Source organism: Quercus lobata, chromosome 10 (assembly GCF_001633185.2).
Source record: "Quercus lobata isolate SW786 chromosome 10, ValleyOak3.0 Primary Assembly, whole genome shotgun sequence".
In the NCBI taxonomy this organism is placed as follows: domain Eukaryota; kingdom Viridiplantae; phylum Streptophyta; class Magnoliopsida; order Fagales; family Fagaceae; genus Quercus; species Quercus lobata.
In genome coordinates this window covers 35654002-35666721 of record NC_044913.1, presented here as the reverse complement: position 1 = coordinate 35666721, position 12720 = coordinate 35654002, and the positions used below count along the sequence as shown (strand labels likewise).

The following is a 12720-nucleotide window of genomic DNA, read 5'->3' as shown; positions in this document are numbered from 1 at the left end:
GCAAGCATCTAGATCATACAATATCATCTTTGATCAAGCAATCAAGTTGTTTGATTTTGATCAAGTATTAAAAGGCCTTATGTGTGTAAAAGCTATATAAAATAATAAATTTCTTAATGTATATTGATGACATTCTAATAATTTAGAATGATGTAGAGTCATTGTCATCAATGGAGTTTTTTGTTGTCTAGTCCAGTTTGATATAAAGTACTTGAGAAAGACTAGTCACATGCTAAGAATTAAACTTTGTTAAAATCCAGAAATTAGGATATTGGGTCTATCTCAAACTGCTTAAATTGATTAGATTCTAGACAAGTATAGCATGTAATACTTCAAGAAATGATTCTTTCCTTTTAAGTTTGAAGCTCATTTATATAGGACTATAGTCCTAAGACATATAAAAGGAAGAGCATATTAAGACGGTTCCATATACCATATCAATAGGAAGTCTTTATGCTATACTATATATTAGGCTAAATATTTATTTTGCGGTGGGCATGGTAAGCAAATATCAATTGAATCTAAGATCACTTATTTTAGTGGGATTAAAGCATATACTCAAATATCTTAGGAGAATGAGGGATTATATGCTTGTCCACCAAAGTGAGGATTTGATAGTTACTGGTTGTACAAATATTGATTTGTAGTTTGATTGTGATTCATGAAGTTGGACTTCAAGATATGCGTTCATCCTGGGTGGTGAAGATACATGTTAAGCATACATATTATCTCATTATAGAGATATGAATACGTGAGATGTAATAGTAGAAAAGATAATTTATGCAATAAATCTGACTGCAACTTGTTTCCAAACCTTGCCATAGAGTGAATATGAATTACCCTAAAGGAAATAAATGTCGGATATATGGTAAATTGTCTTTGAAGGCAAGTGGGAGATTGTTGGGGTTTATGCCCTAAAATCCAATTTAATGGCATGTCATAAATAGTTAAATTGTTTAATTATATGAGATTATTTATAAATGAACTAATGGAACATTATCATAGTCCTTGAGATGCATTGTATGTGATTTTTATGATTTAGTTACAGAAGATATAAATCACAAGTTCCTTGTAAACTCAAAACATAGTTCGTAGTTGGTGATGAAATTGGGCGTTTCATCTGTGAAGACTATAACACATCAACTATGATGATTTGTCTTGATCATGGAAGTGGAGACTTCTAGTTGATGTGTTGATGTATCTTAAGAGTTAAGACATATTGAATTAGATTGCTGTGAGATTAATTATTTAATTAAAAACTGTCACCTGAATAATTAATCTCACGACTTCTAATTTCATAGACTCTCAATCTTGAGAGGATAGTGAACTCGATCATGAAATATAGGTTACTTTGATATATCAGGAGTGAGATTTAATATTTACAGTAAAAACCTCAGTATGTTGGATAACCACACGTAATGTTGAGGGAACACATATTCTCAAGATATTATCCATAATCTCTTTTTTAGAGACACGAAATATCCTCTTGAGATAAGTTTAATGGGAACTGGTTATTCAGGGCGCCCACTTTAGTAAGGAGTTACCAAAGTTTATATTTATTGAAATTGGTTTTCAATAAATGTGAATAACTAAAAGATTAAACTGGGTACTCAAGGATAAAATAGTTGTTTACAAAGTCACAGATCCTTATGACTTTGTTCACTATGGATATTTCATGGAAGGGTCAAATGATATCATTAGACTCTTGAGATATAATTTATTAATAAGGCCTAGAGTGCAATTATATTTATATAGTAGTATTAAATATAATTAATGGTAACTTTAGACTTGTCAAAAGTTGACAAAAAAGCCCAAAGCCCATTAGAGCTAGAGTCTTATTTGTTCCCTTTGGTCTCATCTCAAGCTACAAACTAAAGCCCAATTAGGTAGGCCCAAAAGCCTAATCCAATTAGATAATCAGTTTTTATTTAATAAGAGTTATTAAATAAAGTAATTACCAAGGTAGTTAAAATGTATGTATGATAAAAAGAAAAAAAAAACCAGTTTTTCTCTATAAGGAGAAGAATAAAGATTTTCTTTGAGAACCAACGTACATAAAGACTGATTGAGAGACCACACTTCTTGGGCACCACATGGAATTGGGATGAAGATTGGAGGTATTCTTAAGTCTTGGTTTTGAATTTCACAGCATCAAGGTACGCTTTTTATTCTTTATTCTAAAATTCAAGGTTACATGTTATCTCTCATGAATGAAGTAGATCTGTGATTGTTACTTCTGCTATGTGTTTTGTATGAAATGCAAAACTAGATTTTCCAATAGGTTATAGGTGATTTTAATGAATTAACGGGATTATCTAAGAAAGAAGGTGGTGCAATGAGACCGACTCATCAAATGAAAAAATTTGTTGACATTTTGAATTGGTGTGGTATGAAGGATATGGGTTTGTTGGTTCAAAGTTTACATGGCTTTATCAAAAATTTGATGGGACTCAAATTAGGGAGAGGTTGGATAGGGCTTTAGCAACTGTGGATTGAATGATTAAGTTCCTTCAAGCGAAACTTTTCCATAGATCTACATCAGTTTCTGATCATCGTCCTTTGTCTTTGCAATTGGTGAGGAAGCCAAAATCTAGAAATTATGGTAAGATTTTTAGATTTGAAGCTATGTGGTTGAAGGATGAGAGTTGTGAGGATGTTGTTAAATCTGCTTGGGAAGAAGGATTACTTTTAGGGACTGAATTTCCTAGTCAACAATACATGGCAAATTGTAAAACAAAGTTGTAGCTTTGGAATAGAGATGTCTTTGGACATGTTGGTAAGAAAATTGCAGATTTGAAGAAACAATTATAGTGGTTGGAATTCCAATCCAATACTCCTGAGAATGTGGCTGCTATGAGATTAGATAAGGAAGATTCTATGTGGCATCAACGATCTAGACTGAATTGGATTCAAGCAGGGGACCGAAATACAACCTTTTTTCACTCTAAGGCATCATCATGCTTTCAAAGAAATACAATAGATGGATTGTTTGACCAAGATAATGTTTGGAAGAATGAAGATTCTGCTGTACAAAATATCATTTTGAACTATTATGATGACCTGTTTAAGACTTCCAATCCTATGGAATTCTCTGAATTAATTGATGTTGTCCAGCCGAAGGTGTCTTCAGAGATGAATGCAATGTTAACTACCGATTTTCAAGAGTTTGAGGTATGTAGAGCTCTAAAACAAATGTATCATCTTAAATCTCCAGGTCCTAATGGTATGCCACCTTTATTTTTTCAACACTTTTGCCCTACTATTGGCGGTGTGGTTAGTAAAACTATTTTGGATTTCCTTAATTTAGGTGTTATACCTCCTTAATTTAATGAGACTCATATTGTTTTAATTGCAAAGGTTATGGATCCAAGAAAGTCACTAATTTTCGCCCCATTAGCTTATGCAATGTCATTTATAAATGGGCATCTAAAGTTCTTGCAAACAGACTTAAGAAAGTTTTACCAAACGTTATAAGTGATTCTCAAAGTGCCTTTGTGCATGGCAGGTTAATCATTGATAATGTTTTGGTGGCTTTTGAAACAATGCATCATATCAATCAAAAGAAAAATAGAAGAATTGGGTAGATGGCTTTAAAATTAATTATGAGTAAAGCTTATGATAGGGTGGAGTAGATTTGTTTGGAAAAAAAATAATGGAAAAGTTGGGTTTAAGGAAAGGTGGAGGAGACTTATGATGCAGTGTATTTCTACAGTTTCATGTGCTGTTCGAATTAATGGAGTTCCTTGAGGCCAAATCACTCCTTCACGTAGTTTACACCAAGGGGATCCTTTGTCTCCTTATTTGTTTTAATTTGTGCAGAAGGTCTTTTAGCTTTAATCAAGAAAAGTGCGCAGTATGGTTTTATGCAGGGAGTGGCAATTTGTAATGGAGCCCCTAACCTTTCTCCTTTACTCTTTGAGGATGATAGTCTTATATTTTGTAAGGCTACTTTGGCTGAATGTGATTCATTGCAGCATGTACTAAAAGTTTATGAGGAGGCTTCGGGACAACAATTGAATAGGGCTAAAACTTCATTGTTTTTCAGCAGTAATACTGAGAATGATGTTAAAGAGGAGATTAAGATAAGATTTGGGGCACAAATTATTAAACAACATGAGAAATATATTGGTTTACCTTCTTTGGTGGGTAGGAAGAAAAAAAAAAATACCTTCAATAATATTAAAGAAAAATTGGCAAAAAAGTTAGCAGGATGGAAGGAGAAGTTGTTGTCAAAGGTTGGGAAAGAAGCGTTGATTAAGGTTGTTGCACAAGCTATTCCGACTTATGCTATGAGTTGCTTTCCTATTCCTGATTCCCTTTGTGATGAATTGACTAGTATGATATGGAATTTGTGGTGGGGACAAAAGAAGGATGAAAAGAAAATGGCATGATTAAGTTAGGAGAAATTGAGTCTGCCTAAGTCATGTGGAGGAATGGGGTTTAAACTTTTAAAACCATTTAATTTGGCTCTATTAGTGAAGCAAGGTTGGCGTCTTCAAGTGGGTCAGAATTCATTGGTGTATAAAGTTTTCAAAGAAAGATATTTTCCAGATTGTGATTTTCTACATGCATCTTTAGGGGAGTAAGCCTTTTTTTTTTATTTGGAGAAGTATCCATTCGGCCAAGGGGATTGTTGAAAGAGGAGTTCTATGGCGTATGGGTAATGGTCAGAGTATTAGGATATGGGATGATAAGTGGATTCCTAATTCTTCTTCTCATCAATTTATCTCTCCTAGACAATCATGTTCACGGGTCTCTATGGTGAGTGATCTTATTGATGTGGAAAAGAAGTCATGGGACTTGGATATTCTTAATTAGGTTTTTCTTCCTTTTGAGGTTGAAATTATTGAGGGAATTCCTTTAAGTAATCATATGCTTGTTGATAAACAAATCTAGTTTGAAACTGCAAATGGAATTTTTTCAATTAGGAGTGCTTATAAGATTGCTTTGGAGATGCAGGAAACTAATGTGGGTTGCTCTGTTTCAGATGGTGGTAGCATGCATGCCTTTTGGAAAAAAATTGTGGAAGTTTCAAGTCCCTAATAAGGTTAGACATTTTGTTTGGAAAGCAGCCAAAGATATTTTGCCAACAAAAACTAATTCAATCCAGCAACATGTGATTGTTGATGATTTATGTGAGGAATGTGGGCTGTATGCTGAGTCTCTATTTCATTTGTCAATGGAATGTCCTAAAGCTTGGGAAATTTGGGGCTTTATTCAATTTTCTCATCTACTTTCTTCAATGAATTTTCAAAGTTTTATGGACTTTCTATGGTATATTGTAATGGTGGCTAAATGGTCAAACGAGGATGTGGCCTTGGTTGTTACCATTGTATAGGCTTTATGGACAAACAAAAATGAAACACAGTATGGAGGGATGAGAAAATCTGAGAACCAGAATTTTTAGTGGTGTATCCAATACTTAGATGAATATTGGTCAGCTTGTAGTCTACCTGTGAAGAAGTCTAGTGCAACAGAGAAAAACTGGGTGCCTCCTACAGGTTTAAACTGTAAGGTGAATGTAGATGGTGCTGTGTTTTCTGCTCAAAAAGTAGCTAGAAAAGGCATTGTAATCAGAGACAATGAAGGACATTTTATTGCTGGACATAGTATGAAGCTTAATCTTCCTTTGGGAGCGATTGAAATTGAGGCTAAGGCTTTTGAAGTTGGAATTGCTTTTGCTGGGGAGATTGGGATTTGAGATTTTGTTTTGGAGGGTGGCTCTTTTATTATGACACAAGCTTTGTGTGATTCTGCCCCAGCACCATCTTCAGTGGCTTCTCTGGTTTATGGTATTGCAGCGGTTGCTCATGATTTTAAGAGTGTGAAATTCTCCCATGTCTGTTGCAATGGAAATATTCCTGCTTATTTGTTAGCTAAACATGTTTTAGGCATTGTTGATTACTGTGCTTGGATTGAAGAGAGCCTTTGTTTTATTGAACAAGCTCTTCTCCATGATGTATCTACGGCTATTACTAATTAATGAAGTTTCAGTTTGTTATCAAAAAAAAAAAAAAAAAATTGCCTAGATTCTCTCTCTTTTTTATTTGGAAGTATTGGTTTACTTTGGGTTTTAGTTTGTTTAAATGAGGTTGATGTTGGGTATTGGAAAAGTTAAGAGGCTTTTTTTTTTTTTTTTTTTTTTTTTTTTTTTTTGGAAAAATTGAGAGTTTTGGGCACTAGGTACAATTTTTTTTTTTCTTGAATTGCCATTTAAAAAAAAAAAATCAAATCCAACAAAAAAATTATTTTCAGTTTTATAGTGTTTTTCCCTTCACAAACCTATTGGAAATTATTTTATATTTCCATTTTTTGTTTACTCTTATCATTTTCTCCCAAAAAAAAAAAAAGTAGTCACTCAACCCAAAAAAAAAAAGTCATCAACTTAATCCAGCAAATAATTTTTCGACCCAATAATAGTACAATTATTTAAATACAAAAAAAAAAAAAAAAAAAAAAAACCCATTCAAGCCTATCTAACAATCCAAATTTAAAATAGATAAAAAAATAAAAAAAATCCAAATCTACTCACTTTTTTCGATATAAATTAAATACAACCAAAAACTCTATCTATTTAATTACAATAAGTAGAATAAAAAAAAAATTAAGTGTAGAGAAATAGAAACTGATTATAAAATGTATTACGAACACAAATCCTTTGTCCCATTTTATGCTCAACCAATCACAATTTATCATGCATTCGTTTGACTTTCTTCCTTATAAAATAATTAGAGTTAAAAAAAAAAAAAAAAAAAAAGTCTTGGCAAGTTTTGATTGATGGAGCAAAGTGGAACACAGAGACAAAGGATTTGTATTCATAACTTCAAATAATCATAAAACTATCTTTTAGTCTCAACCTACATAAATAAAGACATATTCATAATTCATTACATAATTTACATTACTCAATGAATTGATAAAAGCAACACAATATAACTATAAAAAATCACTATTTATTAGGTTAAGCAACAAAATATTAAAAGATTATAAATTTTTTTTGGATATCTCTAAATAAATTTTGATATAAATTTATTAACTAGAAATTAATTATATATTTATTTGATGCTTTCTTTTTCATAAAACTTATTTATGTATTTATTTTTGGGAATCCTTACTAAGGGAATTCTTAAGGGACATTTGATTAGTTTGATGTTACATTACATTGCAATGTTAAATTCTTGAAATATTTGATACATGAAACCGCATTACAACAATATAAGATAAGATTAAGGCGTTTGGTTCATTAATTAGATTCCCATCATAATCCAATAATGTAACACAGGATACTTGATTTACAAACATTCTTAGAAACAATTAAAATTATTATACTAATAAATTGATTCAAAATAGTCTTAACACTTAAAAATGCTAAAATTTCTCTTGAACAACAAACTACCCTGGGAAGACCTTAGATAACCAAATTACACCTAAAACATCAAAAATACACTTGAATTCTAAAAAAATGACCAAAATACCCCAAAACCTCTAAAACGACCGAAAATACCCTAAAACCTCCAAAATTACCCCAAATGCATCAAAATGACCAAAACATCCCAAAACCTCTAAAACGACCGAAAATACCCTAAAACCTCCAAAATTACCCCAAATGCATCAAAATGATCAAAATGCCCCAAAACCTCTAAATGACCAAAAATCCCCCTAAATTTTTAAACTAACCTAAAATATATGAAATCTCTGAAATGACCAAAATACTCCTTAAAAACTTTCATAATGACCAAAATAATCTTGAAACTTCTAGAATGACCAAAAATATCTTAAAACTTCCAAAATGACCAAAATACTCTTGAAACCTATCAAATAACCAAAAATACCCAAAACCATTGAAATGTCCAAAATACCCTTGAAACATATGTAATGACCCAAAATACCTTGAAACATATATAGTGACCAAAGTACTCCCAAAACGTCTAAATGACCAAAATACTAAGAAACTTTTAAACTGACCTAAAATACCCGAAACCAAAGCGATCAGATTTTCATTGGCAGTTCAATGACTCAGCCTATGATCTCGGTCCACGCGTAGTGCCATTATTGCACAAAAATTAGGGGTAACAAAATACTCCATCTTGTTCTTTGTCTAATATTTCTCATTGCAATCAAAATATCAGACAAATAAAGAGCAATTGTTAACACCATATTTTGTTCACTCTTGATTTACGTGTAAAATTTAAAAAATAAGATAATCACATTACAATGATTTATAGTAATGCGAATGTCTTGGTAATCTTACATTATCATAATGTTTTTCTTACAAATAAACGAACCAGACGCCGTAATTAATGACATTACCGTAATGTTGCTGTAATATTTGACACATTACGGACAACAAAATGCCCTCTTAGTGGGGATTGAAATGAAGATGTCTAGGTCTATATATAGCACTAGCTAGGTTGCACTGGGTACATATATATATATATATATAAAAGTCCTATTCTTATTCAGTCTAGAATGAAGTTAAGCGTATGTCCAAACACATTCACTTCTGATGATAGAGTTAGGTGAATAGAATAGTAGAATATACTGTCGAAAGAAGAAATAGATAGAGACCGTTCCAGTTGGAATCAATAGCTAGCTAGCTAAGTCATGCATCTACGTGTCAAGCTTCTACCACACCAAATTTAAGCTATAACATCTCCACTTTTCAGCCATGCAAAGACTTTCATCCACCTTGCCTTCCTCATATTTCATTTTCTCTTCCCTAGACCCTAATTCTCATTTGGTAAACAAGGTCACTAACGAAGTAAAGGAGCAGCTAGCATAATCATCAGAACTAGATATTGCATCAAAAATGAGGTTGGTCGTCAAAGAGTGATTATTAGTCTAGTCTAGAAAGGTTTCAAAAGAAAATTAAATATATAATCATTAATTAGTATCCCGTGCCACCATCACCATGCCCCGGAGATATGCGTTTGGGAGGGCAGATGAGGCAACCCACCCTGACTCCATCAGAGCCACCTTAGCAGAACTCATTTCCACTTTCATATTTGTCTTTGCTGGCGAAGGCTCTTTACTAGCTCTTGGTATATCTCCAACTCTACGCTACATGCATGCTCAGCTTTTAACTCTTTTCTTGCTCTAAGCTTCTCGTGCAGTACTGCAGTGATAATTAAGTAAAATATAAGATCTTGATGCTGATGTGCATGCATGTGTTAGAATAATACTTAAGTAATTAAAATAATCTTTTCCTAATAGTTTAAGTTTGGGACTATCATGATATTGGAACAAATGATTATGATATTACAACATATGGTTAAAAATACTGAATGAATTGTATTGTATTTCTCAAATGAAAGAATATACATGAGTGCCTTTATATAGAAGACATATGAGTGCAATATAAGTAAGAGTGTAGTACAAGAATGTATACTATACAAGTAATCTAGTTGGGCCTAAAGTCCACAATACTATACACATTAATAGCCCCCCTTAAACTCAAGGTGGATATGAGATGTTGTCAACCAAAGTACGAAGGCGTTCTTTAGGATGTGACTTGGTGAAGATATCTACAAGTTGATCTTTAGAGGAAACTGAGATCAGCTTGAGAGCACCATGGACAAGATGATAACGGATAAAATGACAATCAATTCGATATGTTTAGATCGTTCATAGAAGACATCATTGTGAGTAATATAAATGACACTCTGGTTGTGACAATAAAGAGGAGTAGCAAAGGATGTAGACACACCTAAGTCTTTGAGAATCCATCGTAGCCAAAGGAGCTCAGATGTGGTATCAGCAAGGGCACGATATTCTGATTCAGTATTGGAGCGAGCCATATGAGTTTGTTTTTTACTTCACCAAGAAATCAGAGAAAAATAAAGAAGAAAGCAATAACCAGTGATGGATCTACGATTAGTGGGATCTTCTGCCCAATCAGCATCAGAAAATGCACAGAGAACAAAAGGAGACTAAGCAGAGTAGAAAAGACCATGGAAGAGGGTGCCCTTTAGGTATCGAAGAATGCGCAGAATAGCAGCATAGTGAGTCAATCGTGGAGCAAACAGATACTGGGTCACCTGGTGAACAGCATAAAAAATGTCTGGACGAGTGACAGTGAGATAAACTAGGCTGCCAACCAAGCGTTTGTAAAGAGAGGGATTAGACAATGGTTTCCCTCCTGAGGGAGTCAGACGCGGATTAAGCTCAACTGGAGTGTCAATAGTCTTGCTATCAGTGAGTCCAGATCGAGATAAGAGTTCAGAGACATACTTGGCTTGAGTAATATAAAGTTCATCTGTAAAATGAGTGATTTCAAGACCCAAGAAGTAGCTGAGATGTCCAAGATCTTTCATCTCAAATTGCTGACTGAGAAAATCCTTAAGTTCTTGAATGCCATTGAGGTCATCACCAGTTTTGATCATATCATCCACATACAGGAAAAGTAAAATAGTGCCTTTGTTAGTGCGACGAAGAAATGAATATAAACCTTGTTAAAGTTAATAGAGAGACCAGAAGGAGGTTGCATATAAACTTCTTCACTTAAATCCCATTAAGGAATGCATTTTTGACATCCATTTGAAAAATGTCCCATTTACTGGCAGCAGCAACAGCTAAGAGGGCACGAACAGATGAGATACAAGCAATCGGAGCAAAGGTCTCTTCATAATCAATCTCATACTCCTGTGTAAAACCTTTTGCAACGAGACGAGTTTTGTAGCGCTCAATGGACCCATCAGAGCAAGTCTTAATCTTATAGATCCGTTTACAACCAACCACAGATTTCCTAGGAGGGAGTGTCACCAAATCTCAAATATGGTTTTTAGATAATGCATCAAGTTCCTCTTTTATTGCAATTTGCCATAAAGGGTCAGTGGAAGAGTGATAGTCAAGTAAATGTGCAGGAATAGACCTTACCCGAGTTGAGTGACGAGGTGGAATGCCTTATGCAAGATCTTCAGGCATAGCAGAAGTAGGGGACCCAAGCTCAGGGTTGGGGTTAGGTGGCTCGTCTTCGACCTGTTCATTAAAATGTGAACTAGAAAATGGATCAATGATATCTGGTAGTTGGACAGAGAAGTCTACAGGATGCGGAAGCAAAAGCATAAAGTGTAAAACATAATAACACACGAGGGTTATGTGGTTTAGCTTAACGGCCTACATCCACGGAAGAAACCCTAATGGGCTACATTAATAATACATTAGAGGGTAGTACAAATTCTGTGTTACAATGAATTATAACATGTGTATATATAGTAGACTAAACTCTAGATTAATAGACTTCTAGTACAAGTAGGAGACTTTGCTTGCACACAAAGTAGAATTAGGCTTGGGCTTATACTAATGGGCTAATATATCTCTAACATCCCTTCTCAAACTAAAGATGGAAGCTTGATGAAATTTTGAGATTTGATAAGGCTGAGAAGATCCTTTAAATGAAGTTTGGCTTTGTGACGGTAGTTTAAGGAAAGCAATAGTCTTGCAGTATTAATGCGACTTCTAACGGTGGCATGACTATAACGGAGAGTTTTGACGGCAGCAGTAGGAAGTCAAAGAAGATGAACGCAGCGAGAAAACACCTAGAAAGACAAAGATTGCTCTTAAATATACCGCAAGAATAGAAAACCATGTCCACAAGAAGGTGGCTCTGATACCATGTTAGAAATACTGAATGAATTGTATTGTATTTCTCAAATGAAAAAATATACATGAATGTCTTTATATAGGAGGCATATGAGTGTAATACAAGTAAAAGTGCAGTACAAGAATGTGTGCTATACAAGTAATCTAGTTGGGCCTAAAACCTACAACACTGTACACATTAACACAGATGATCACAAGTTTAAAACTTGTCTCTGCTTTGCTTCTCATTTAAATTGGATCCTTTTTAAACAAATGATTATGGCATTGATTACACAAAATGATCATAAGTTCTCATTTATTAAGTTTATGGAAGAATCAATAATTCATAAAATAATTCATGGGCATGTATTTTGTGTATTTGGTAGGCAAGATTTACAGGGATACAGGCGGCAATAGTGCGTCAGAGCTAGTAGCCATCGCACTTGCACATGCACTAGCCCTTTTTGCAGCGGTGTCAGCCAGTATAAACGTATCTGGTGGTCATTTGAATCCCGCCGTTACCTTCGGCACCCTCCTAGGCGGAAGGATCTCAGTTGTACGTGCCATCTACTATTGGATTGCTCAGCTCTTGGGTTCTATTGTAGCAACCCTCTTGCTCAGGCTCGTCACCAATATGGTAAAAATACCAACATATATATATATGCCCTGAATCGGCCTTCATTATTAATATACTATTAATTAATTTATTCATATATATATATATATATATATATATTAATGTTGTTGCGTTTTAATTAAATTTCAGAGACCAGTGGGATTTTACGTATCACATGGGGTGGGAGAGTGGCGTGGTCTTATATTAGAGATCGTGATGACATTTGGGTTGTGTATACCGTTTATGCGACTGCCATAGATCCCAAAAGAGGTAGCTTGGGGACAATTGCACCTCTTGCAATTGGGTTAATCGTGGGGGCGAATATCCTTGTAGGTGGACCATTTGATGGAGCATCAATGAACCCTGCAAGGGCATTTGGACCAGCTTTGGTAGGTTGGAGATGGGACAACCAGTGGATCTATTGGGTTGGCCCACTCATTGGAGGTGCACTGGCAGGACTCATATATGAATACATGGTTATACACACTCACCAGCCTTTGGCTCCTGAAGATTACTAGTTCCCT

The 12720-nt window shown here is 34.3% G+C and overlaps 1 pseudogene; it reads left to right on the top strand.

The window, feature by feature from the left end:
- The first annotated feature begins 8911 nt into the window (after positions 1-8911).
- LOC115965836 lies at positions 8912-12714 on the top strand (annotated as a pseudogene).
- The last annotated feature ends 6 nt before the right edge of the window (positions 12715-12720 follow it).